Source organism: Microcebus murinus, chromosome 17 (genome assembly GCF_040939455.1).
Source record: "Microcebus murinus isolate Inina chromosome 17, M.murinus_Inina_mat1.0, whole genome shotgun sequence".
NCBI lineage: Eukaryota > Metazoa > Chordata > Mammalia > Primates > Cheirogaleidae > Microcebus > Microcebus murinus.
The window spans coordinates 22,724,702-22,734,253 of record NC_134120.1 but is presented as its reverse complement, the minus strand read 5'-3'; the positions used below and the strand labels follow the sequence as shown (position 1 = coordinate 22,734,253).

General features: G+C 42.7%; 2 non-coding genes across 2 annotated transcripts; both read left to right on the top strand.

Moving 5' to 3' along the window:
* The first annotated feature begins 163 nt into the window (after nucleotides 1–163).
* On the top strand, nucleotides 164–298 carry LOC142861790 (small Cajal body-specific RNA 17). Its single transcript, XR_012912940.1, has one exon.
* A 94-nt stretch (nucleotides 299–392) lies between these two features.
* On the top strand, nucleotides 393–475 carry LOC142861786 (small Cajal body-specific RNA 18). Its single transcript, XR_012912936.1, has one exon.
* The last annotated feature ends 9,077 nt before the right edge of the window (nucleotides 476–9,552 follow it).

Sequence of the window (9,552 nt, the reverse complement as noted above, 5' to 3'; positions counted from 1 at the left end):
TCCGTGGGCGGGACGGCGCGGTGGATTGGCTGCGGCCGGCAGCTGCGCAGACCGCTGGGCGGAGGCTCCGCTCGCTTGGCCGGAAACAGAAGCAGTTCCGGTACGCAGCGGGGCGGAGAGGCTGGCGTGGGCTGGGCTGCAGGGAGTGTGGTAGGGTGGGGCGCTCTGGGGTCCTCGATGCGGCCCTCGCATGAGCCCGCAATATTTTCCTTATATGATCAGGTCCCATTGCTGCTTGCGCGGAGCCTGAGAGGATTATGAAAACGTGGCAGGCGAGGTGGGGCCAGGGGACCCGGCGCAGGGGGCTGGGAGCGCAAGGGGGAGAGGGTCAGCGGGTGAGGCTAGACAGGAGGGAGGTTTAAGGAGGCTTCTGCTGCTGTAACTGTGACTCCTTGCCGATGATGACGTGACCACTGCGCAATCTGAGTTCTGGGAACCAGGTGATGGAGTGTGTTCTGAGAACGGACTGAGGCTGGGCGAGCAGGAGGCGGCAGGGGCAGAGAGATGGTTAGAGAGGCGGCCAGGCTGCCTGGGGATTGGATCCATTGCATGGGAACGGGTGGTGGGGTGGCCTGGATGTTTTCTCTGAGTCGTCAGTGAATGCCTGCCTCAGAATCCTATTTTTCATACGCTTTGGTGGCCTTCCGCAGTTTTTTTAAAAATCCAGCTTTTTATTATGAAAACTTCCCAACATACAGAAAAGTGGAAAAATATGCACAGTGAACACTGGTATCAGTCACCTAATTCTATGGTCGCTAACATTTTGCCATATTTGCTACTTTACGGCTATCCACCTATTCCTCTGTCAAACCATATTATTTTTATTGTATGTATATCTTTTTATTTCAGAGTATTATAGTGGTATAAACGTTTTGATTTTGTGCAGTTTGAGTCAAAGTTATATGTGTGCCGGTCACCAAGATAGCATTCAGTGTGAATTTCCCCATCTGCTCCTCCCCCCTCCCACCTACTTGATTTCCCTTGAGTTTTACTACTATATGTGCACATGGGTGTTGATCAGTTAGTTCCAATTTAATAGTGAGTACATGTGGTATTTATTTTTCCATTATTGTAATTACATTGCTTAGAAGAATTATCACCAGTTCCATCCAGGTTGTTACAAAAGGTATTTATTCATTTTTTTTAATGGCTAAGTAGTACTTCCTAGTATACATATACCACATTTTGTTAATCCACTCATGTATTGATGTGCACTTGAGTTGATTCCACATTGTTATGATTGTGAATTGGTGCTGCAATAAACATTCGAGTGCATGTGTTTTTCTGATAAAATGATTTTTTTTTCTTTTTGGTAAATACCCAATAGTGGGATCCAGTTGCTGGATCAAATGTTAGGTCTACTTTTAGTTCTTTGAGGTATCTCCATACTATTTTCCAAAGAGGCTGTACTAGTTCCCAGTCCCACCAACAGTGTATGAGTGTTCCCTTTTCTCCACATCCACTCCAGCATCTGTTGTTTTGGGACTTTTTGATAAAAATCATTCTCACTGGAGTTATGTGATGTCTCGCTGTGGTTTTGATTTGCATATTTGCATTTCCCTGATGATTAGAGACTTTGAGTATTTTTTCAGATGTTATTGGCCATTAGTCCATCTTCTTATAAAAAGCTTCTGTTCAAGTCTTTTCCCCACTTTTTTATGGTGTAGTTTGATTTTTTTTCTTGCTGATTTGTTTGAGTTCTTTGTACATTCTGGTTATCAGCCCTTTATTGGATGTATAGCATGCAAATATTTTCTACCATTCCATAGGTTGTCTATTCACTCTTGTCGTGGCCCGATTACAGAACGGGGGATGACATACACTGAACATATACATAAGATGCAGACGGACAGAATTGGCTGCAGTCCCGGAAGAAAAAAGGACACAGAGACAAGAGACAATTTCAGACTGCAGCCGCCAAAACTGCGCAAGCCAGTTTATTTTATACAGTTTAATTGGGCAAGCATCCCGCAGCTATTTTCTCATGCCAGCTACTTTCCCAGCTACTTTTTGATACGTGACTTCCCATTGCCAACAACACCTGCTTTTCCAGTCAAAGCAAAAAGCATGGCCTTCTACAAGAGATCTCTTTGATGTTTTGTACCGCTTTCAGATAATAAACAATCTTGGCTCGAGTAGTGCAAGACCTTGAATCCTTGACCATCTTGCAGCACCTAGCACCGAGTGCTGGTTACCAGGCAACCTTGGCTCGCCTGCGAGGCCACAGGTTCTTGGCCGTTTGCCTGGAGAAAGTTTCTTCAGCTGGTCAACATGCCACGTCCTGCTAATTGTGGGAACAAGCAATGGATTCTCATTCTGCTGACTTGGGTTCTCAGCCAATCTGACCCTGGGACGGCTCGCTTCAGCTCCCTTCATCTCTTTTGATTGTTTTCTTGCCTACACAGAAGCTTTTCAATTTGTTGTTAATTTTCATTGTTGCTGTGATTGCCTTTGGAGTCTTCTTCATAAATTCTTTGCCTAGGGCGATATCTAGAAGAGTTTTTCCAATATTTCTGGTAGAATTCTTTTAGTTTCATGCCTTAGGTTGAAGTCTGTTATACATCATGAATTAATTTTTGTGAATGGTAAGAGGTATGGATCCTGTTTCAGTCTCCACATGTGGCCATCCAATTCTCCCAGCACTATTTATTGAATAGGAATTTTTTTTTTATTTCACTGTATTATGGGGGTACAAATGTTTAGGTGACATATATTGCCCTTGCCTCACCTGAGTTCTGACTTAAGGCATGTCCATTCTCCAGATGGTGCGCACCGCACCTGTTAGGTGTGTATATGCTATCCCCTCCTCCACCCTCCCATTTGCCCGACACCTGGTGAACGTTACTATATGTGCACTATATGTTACTATGTGTGCACTATATAGTGCTATATGTACTATAAGTATTGATATGTTAAAACGAATTTGATGATGAGTACATATGTTGCTTGTTTTTCCATTCTTGGGATACTTTAGTTAATAGAATAGGTTCCAGCTCTATCCAGGATAATATAAGAGGTGCTATATCACCATTTTGTTTTTTGTGGCTGAATAGAACTCCATGGTATACATATACCATATTTTAACGTCTTGTTCTTTGGGTAGATGCCCAGTAATGGGATTGTTGGATCAAATGGTAGTTCTACTTGTATCTCTTTTATTTATTTATTTATTTTTGAGTCAGAGTCTCACTCTGTTGCCCAGGCTAAAGTGCCATGGTGTCAGCCTAGCTCACAGCAACCTCAAACTCCTGGGCTTAAGCAATCTTTCTGCCTCAGCCTCCTGAGTAGCTGGGACTACAGGCGTGGGCCACCATGCCTGGCTAATTTTTTGTATATATTTTTAGTTGGCCAATTAATTTCTTTCTATTTTTAGTAGAGACGGGGTTTTGCTCTTGTTCAGGCTGGTTTTGAACTTCTGACCTTGAGCGATCTACCCACCTTGGCCTCCCAGAGTGCTAGGAGTACAGGCGTGAGCCACCATGCCTGACCTACTTGTATCTCTTTGAGGTATTTCCATATTGCTTTCCACAGAGGTTGTACTAGTTTGCAGTCCCACCAGCAGTGTATTGAGTGTTCATCTCTCTCAACAATCATGCCAGTGTTTATTGTTTTGAGACTTTTTGGTAAAGGCTATTCTCACTGGAGATAAGTAATATCTCATTGTGGTTTTGATTTGCATTTCCATGATGATTAGAGATGTTGAGCATGTTTTCATATGTTTGTTGGCCATTAGTCTATCTTCTTTTGAACAGTTTCTGTTCATGTCCTTTGCTCACTTTTTGATAGGGTTGTTTGATTTTTTCTTGCTGATTTTCCTGAGTTCTATATAGATTCTAGTTATCAGCCTTTTATTGGATGTGTAGCATGCGAATATTTTCTCCCATTCTGTAGGCTGTCTGTTCTTGTGATAGTTTCCCTGGCTGTGCAGAAGCTTTTTAATTTAATCAGGTCCCATTTATTTATTTTTGTTGTTGCTGTGATTGCCTTTGGGGTCTTCTTCATAAATTCTTTGCCTAAGCCAATGTCTATACTAGTTTTTCTAACGTTTTCTTCTAGAATTCTTATAGTTTCATGCCTTAGGTTTAAGTCTCTTATCCACCATGAGTTGATTTTTGTGAGAGGTGAAAGGTGTGGATCCTGTTTCAGTCTTCTACATGTGGCCAGTTTTCCCAGCACCATTTATTGAATAGAGAGTCTTTTCCCCGTGTATTTTTTTTTTTTTTTTTTTTTTGAGACAGAGTCTCACTCTGTTGCCTGGGCTAGAGTGCTGTGGTGTCAGCTTCGCTCACAGCAACCTCAAACTCCTGGGCTCAAGCTATTCTTCTGCCTCAGCCTCCCAAGTAGCTGGGAATACAGGCACATGTCTACATGCCCGGCTAATTTTTTTCTATATATTTTTAGTTGGGCAATTAATTTCTTTCTAATTTTAGTAAAGATGGGGTGTTACTCTTGCTCAGGCTGGTTTCGAACTCCTGACCTTGAGAGATCGTGCCTTGGCCTCCCAGTGTATGTTTTTGTCTGCTTTGTCAAAGATTAGATGGCTATATGAGGATGCTTTTATATCTGGGTTCTCAGTTCTGTTCCATTGGTCTACGTCCCTGTTCTTGTGCTACTACAATGCTGTTTTAGTTACTATAGCCTTGTAGTATAGCTTGAAGTCTGGTAAATTGGTACCTCCCGATTTGTTATTTTTGCTTAAGATCGCTTTTACTATATGGAGTTTTCTCTGGTTCCATATGAAACATGGAATTATTTTTTCTATATCTGAAAAATGATGTTAGTATTTTAATAGGGATTGCATTGAATCTATAGATCACTTTGGGTAGTATAGACATTTTAACAATGTTGATTCTGCCGACCCACAAGCATGGTATGTTCTTCCACCTGTTTACGTACAACCTCTGCTATTTCATTCCTCAGTGCTTCGTGGTTCTCCCTGTAGAGGTCTTTTACCTCCTTAGTTAAATATATTCTTAGGTACTTTATTTTCTTGGTTGCTATTTTGAAGGGAATTGAGTCTTTGATTTGGTTCTCACTTTGACTGCTGTTGGCTGGGACTGCAGGTGTGCATCATATTGTTCTATTTTTACAACTTTTCTGTATTAACTTTTTCAAAGTGACAGTTGGGAGGAAAAGTGTCCTTCAAGTAAGCCACAAAATTCCTCGAAACAAATTGTTCTCTAAAATAAGTCATTTTCATGTTTATCTATATATGTATATTAAAATGAGTTATTTTATACTTTTGGGGGGCTGGATAGAGAGCATCTAATGAGACATAAAGTTATTGTTCTACGCTTAGACATTTGGCTTTTAATATTTTTAGTAATGCAATATTATTTTTTTCTGTGCTTACTTTTGGGGAACAAGAAAAAGAAGAAATGTTAGAATAAGACTGGAAATCAGTGAGTCTACTATTGTAGATATGTAAATTCTAGTGTGAAGGTTTTATCAGGTTTTCAGAAATACCCAGCCTCAGCCCTATCCCCCACATTTGCTGGGTAATTTTTCTGTGTTTACATAGTTTCCCCTGCCTTCTATAACACTCAAAATTGATGGCAGTTTAAGCAGCAGTGACTTTGGAAGTTTCAGTAATGAAAACTGGGGAAAGCTGATGAAGTCAGTAGGGGCTAGGACAATCTTAAAATGAATACGTGAATCTGAGTGAAACAAGTGAATTTGCTGTTCTTAGTAGCTGGAAAGTTATATGTGTGCTTACTGTTAATTGAACTGCTTTGGTAAAAACTTCAAAATCTGTTAATTAAAAGGCTAATATTTATTACTTTGGGTGTGCTTTTGTCCATGCAAAAAATATCTACTCTTCAGAAAATTCAGGTTGCCGAACCAGATAATCAGATAAATAAAACGAAATATAGACAGAAAGCAATGACACTGATTTGCCAAACTCCCTCACTTTAAGTTTACTCTAAGTCTTGGTGTGTTCCCGGTAGCCTTATAGTATTGTCTCAAACCTAGGTGAAAGATAAATGTTTTTCTTCTCTACTTGTTTGAAAGATATTTACAATGTCTATATTCTTAGCAAACCTTAGTTAGAATCTGTTAGTAATATAACTTTAGGCAAAGGCTCCTTGGGTCTAAGTTTCCTCTGCAAAATGCTAATGTTGGTGGAAGGAGACAACACTGTAGCCAAACACCTCCAGAAACTCGCCTATGGTTGAACAAGCTGGGTTTAATGTTTCTTGCAACAGGGGAGACTGCACACCATGGGAATGCCTCAGGGAACTGTGGGACGTCTCAGTAAGGGGGTGTTAGGATTTGGGCTTTGGTTAGGTGATTTGGAGAGGGTCCAAAGAAGCAAGGGTACTGCATTGGGTACTGTCAGGAAGTGGGGACAAGACACTGATTGGATATCTTAATATCATCTTATGTTGAAATAGGGAAGATTAGAGTAAGGCTAAAGCTGTACCTGGTAAGGAAAGTGGTTCACTCAGTAGTCTTGTTTTTGTCTCTGCCTAGCCAAAATTATGACATGGTCTTGTTTCGTAACTTCATCACAGTGACAGAATGACATTGTGCATTTTGTGAGATTGTTCATGTGCAAACAAGCATGGCCCAGCAGGCAGTAGCATGCCAGGTTCTGACACCAACTGGGCCTAGCCCTGAGTGTCAGCCAGTCCTGATGTCAGGCTGCTTTTGTCTTTCTGAACTGTTACTAGGTAAGTGTGCCTTGTATGAGACCTGGCTTTTTTCAGACATGATTTTCCTGTTGAGGCTTTGAAGACAGGTCTAGACCTGTCTGAATATGAGGGGGAAGGCTTTCCTCAGGTGAGGGTACTCGTTGGGCAGCCATCAGAAAAAAAGTGACTCTAACCTTAGATTGGAGTTGGGTTCATGAGGCAACTTTTCACTAAACAGTATACAGCAGGTCCTCCAATAACGTTGCTTCACTCAATGTCGTTTCATCATAAATTTGAGAGAAAAAAATCACTTCCTAGCCAGGGCCACTGTCTGTGTGGATTTTGGCACCTTCTCCCTATATGTGCGGGATTTCTCCAGGTCCTACGGTTTCCTCCCACATCCCAAAGCTGTGCACTGTAGTAGCCGGGCCTAGAAGAAACGATGGGTGGATGGATGGATGAGAAGAATGTGAGCAGGGTGAATGAAGGGTTAGGCGAAAACACCTGCCCAAAGCTGCTTGTTTGCTCTGTGCTGTGCTTTCAGCTGACCTGTATGGAAGTTGTTAAAGAAATTAACAAACAGCCCTGACCCTTTGCATGTGTCCTTGGAAATAAATACGGGGAGGAACTTAGCTGAGGAGGCCATTTTCTCCTTTAGATTTTGGTTTGTCTCCTGTCTAAACCAGGGATCCTCAAACTTTTTAAACAGGGGGCCAGTTCACTGTCCCTCAGACCATTGGAGGGCCGGACTATAGTTTTAAAAAAACTATGAACAAATTCCTATGCACACTGCACATATCTTAGTTTGAAGTAAAAAAACAAATGGCCAAAAACACCCGCATGTGGCCCGTGGGGCCATAGTTTAAGGACGCCTGCTCTAAACACTATGTGTTTTGAGTAATTATGCATTCCTTCACTACCGAGTTCAGGAACGAAAAAGCCGCAACAAGTGGTGATCCTGATGTGATTCAGAATCCGCGTGTCCGGCGTTTTCATCATCCAGACTGCAAGGGGAATCATCTCAGTAAGTGACAGTCACCGCCCTCCCCCTCCCCTCTTTGGGAAAGGGACTGACATGTGTAGTTTCAGAAGGGGATTCCTAATGCGGGGCAGCACCTGACAAAAGATTAGCGAATTTATCTGTGCACTTTGCAACGACTCTTAAAGGCTGCCCAGCGTTCTGTTGAGCCAGAAGCTTTACAACAACTCTTGTGCACAGTAAGACAGCATTGCCCCTGGTTCCCAGATGAGGGCATGTTAGATTTGGAGCTCTGGGAACACGTAGGGAAGATTTTTAAGAAGAATCTTAGGCAGGAGGTTCCGGTGCCCCTTGCTGTGTTAACTACATGGAGTCTGGTGTGAACAGCACTGACTCCCTTGTGCATTCCTGTGGATTCTAATTCATTAGAACCTGCTCCTCCTCCCTTCTCTTCTCTGTTGGTCTCTGCTGTGTTGGAGGAGCAAGAGTCCCTTGCCATAAAATTCCTGAATCCTGACCCATTCTCTCCACCATCGCCTTCTGTGGCTCCTCAGGAGGAGCAGCGACCTCCTTCTCTTCCTCCCCCTCTCAGAGGGACCTCGATTCCTCCCCTGGTAAACCACCCGCTTTTCAACATTGCCTATGAGGGGGCCAAACTCAAGGAGAGAGATGCGTTTTTCTGGCTGTTGCCGAACAGCATGGTGGTCCTATGCGCTATCATGCACTCCCTTTCCAGGTCTATAAAGAATTAAGAAAAGGTGTTAAGGATTATTGTCTCCAAAGTCCTTTTAACATTGGCATAGTTCAGGTCATAGCGGATGGGTACGTGATGGTCCCCTGGGACTGGGAGACCATGGTTAAGGTATAGTCACCCCGGCCCAGTATAGTGTTTTTGTATTAGGATATAAGGAGGCTTGCATGGTACAAGCTATGGAAAATCTGGGAAACCTAATCCCTGTTGGCACAGAAATGCTTTTAGGGGAAGGTCAAAATACTGTGCCTGATCAACAGGCATGTCAGGACCAGCAGTTGTTTATTTAACGTTCTCAAATAGCCGTTTGCAGGCCTGGAAAAGGACACCTAATAAAAAGTATGGGCTCTTTTCGCTGCCTTTTGGCAGCATTCCACTGAGCCCTACACTGAATTTGTTAACAGACTGCAGCTGATCATTGAAAGACAGGTAACTAACTCAGAGGCTCCCTGGGTCCTCCTATTCCAGTTGGCCTATGAAATTGCTAACGCTGATTGTTAGCAAATACTGGCTGGCATAAAAGCTAAAACTCAAGATGTAGGAGAATACATCAAAGCTTGTCAAAATGTTGGGAGCTTTTTACATCACGTCCAGACATTTGCAGCAGTTATGCAAAAAATGCAGAATGTGTGCTTTAAATGTGGCAGCAATGGACATTTTGTCAAAGAATGCAAACAATGGGCCCAAAGTCCTAACATACAAACTACCAACAAAGCCCCTCCTAAACCATGTCTTCAATGTAATAGGGACTTCCATTGGGCTAATCATTGTAGATCAAAGGTTGATAAAAATGGCAATCCACTTTTGGGGAAACTCCCAGAGGGGCACACACCCAGCACCCCAATAAATTCATGGGGACCTCCTACCTGCCCAGGCCATGGCTCAGGAACCCGTAATGATGCACCTGATGAGTGAGGAAACAAATGAACCATTGCAGAACATCACTGCCACCCCTGCAGTGCAGGATTAGATTTGTCCACATCAGAAAGTTATACCCCTACAGATCCTGATAAGGTGTACTTGCTGTCCACTAACACCTGTGGGCCCATTCCTCGCAAAGTGGTTGGACTATTGTTGGGACCATCTAGTTCCACCATCCGGGGAGTTCAGGTCCTACCCGGAGTCATTGATTCTGACTATTTAGGAGAAATCAAAATTATGGTTCATGCCATTGGCCTGCAAATCAT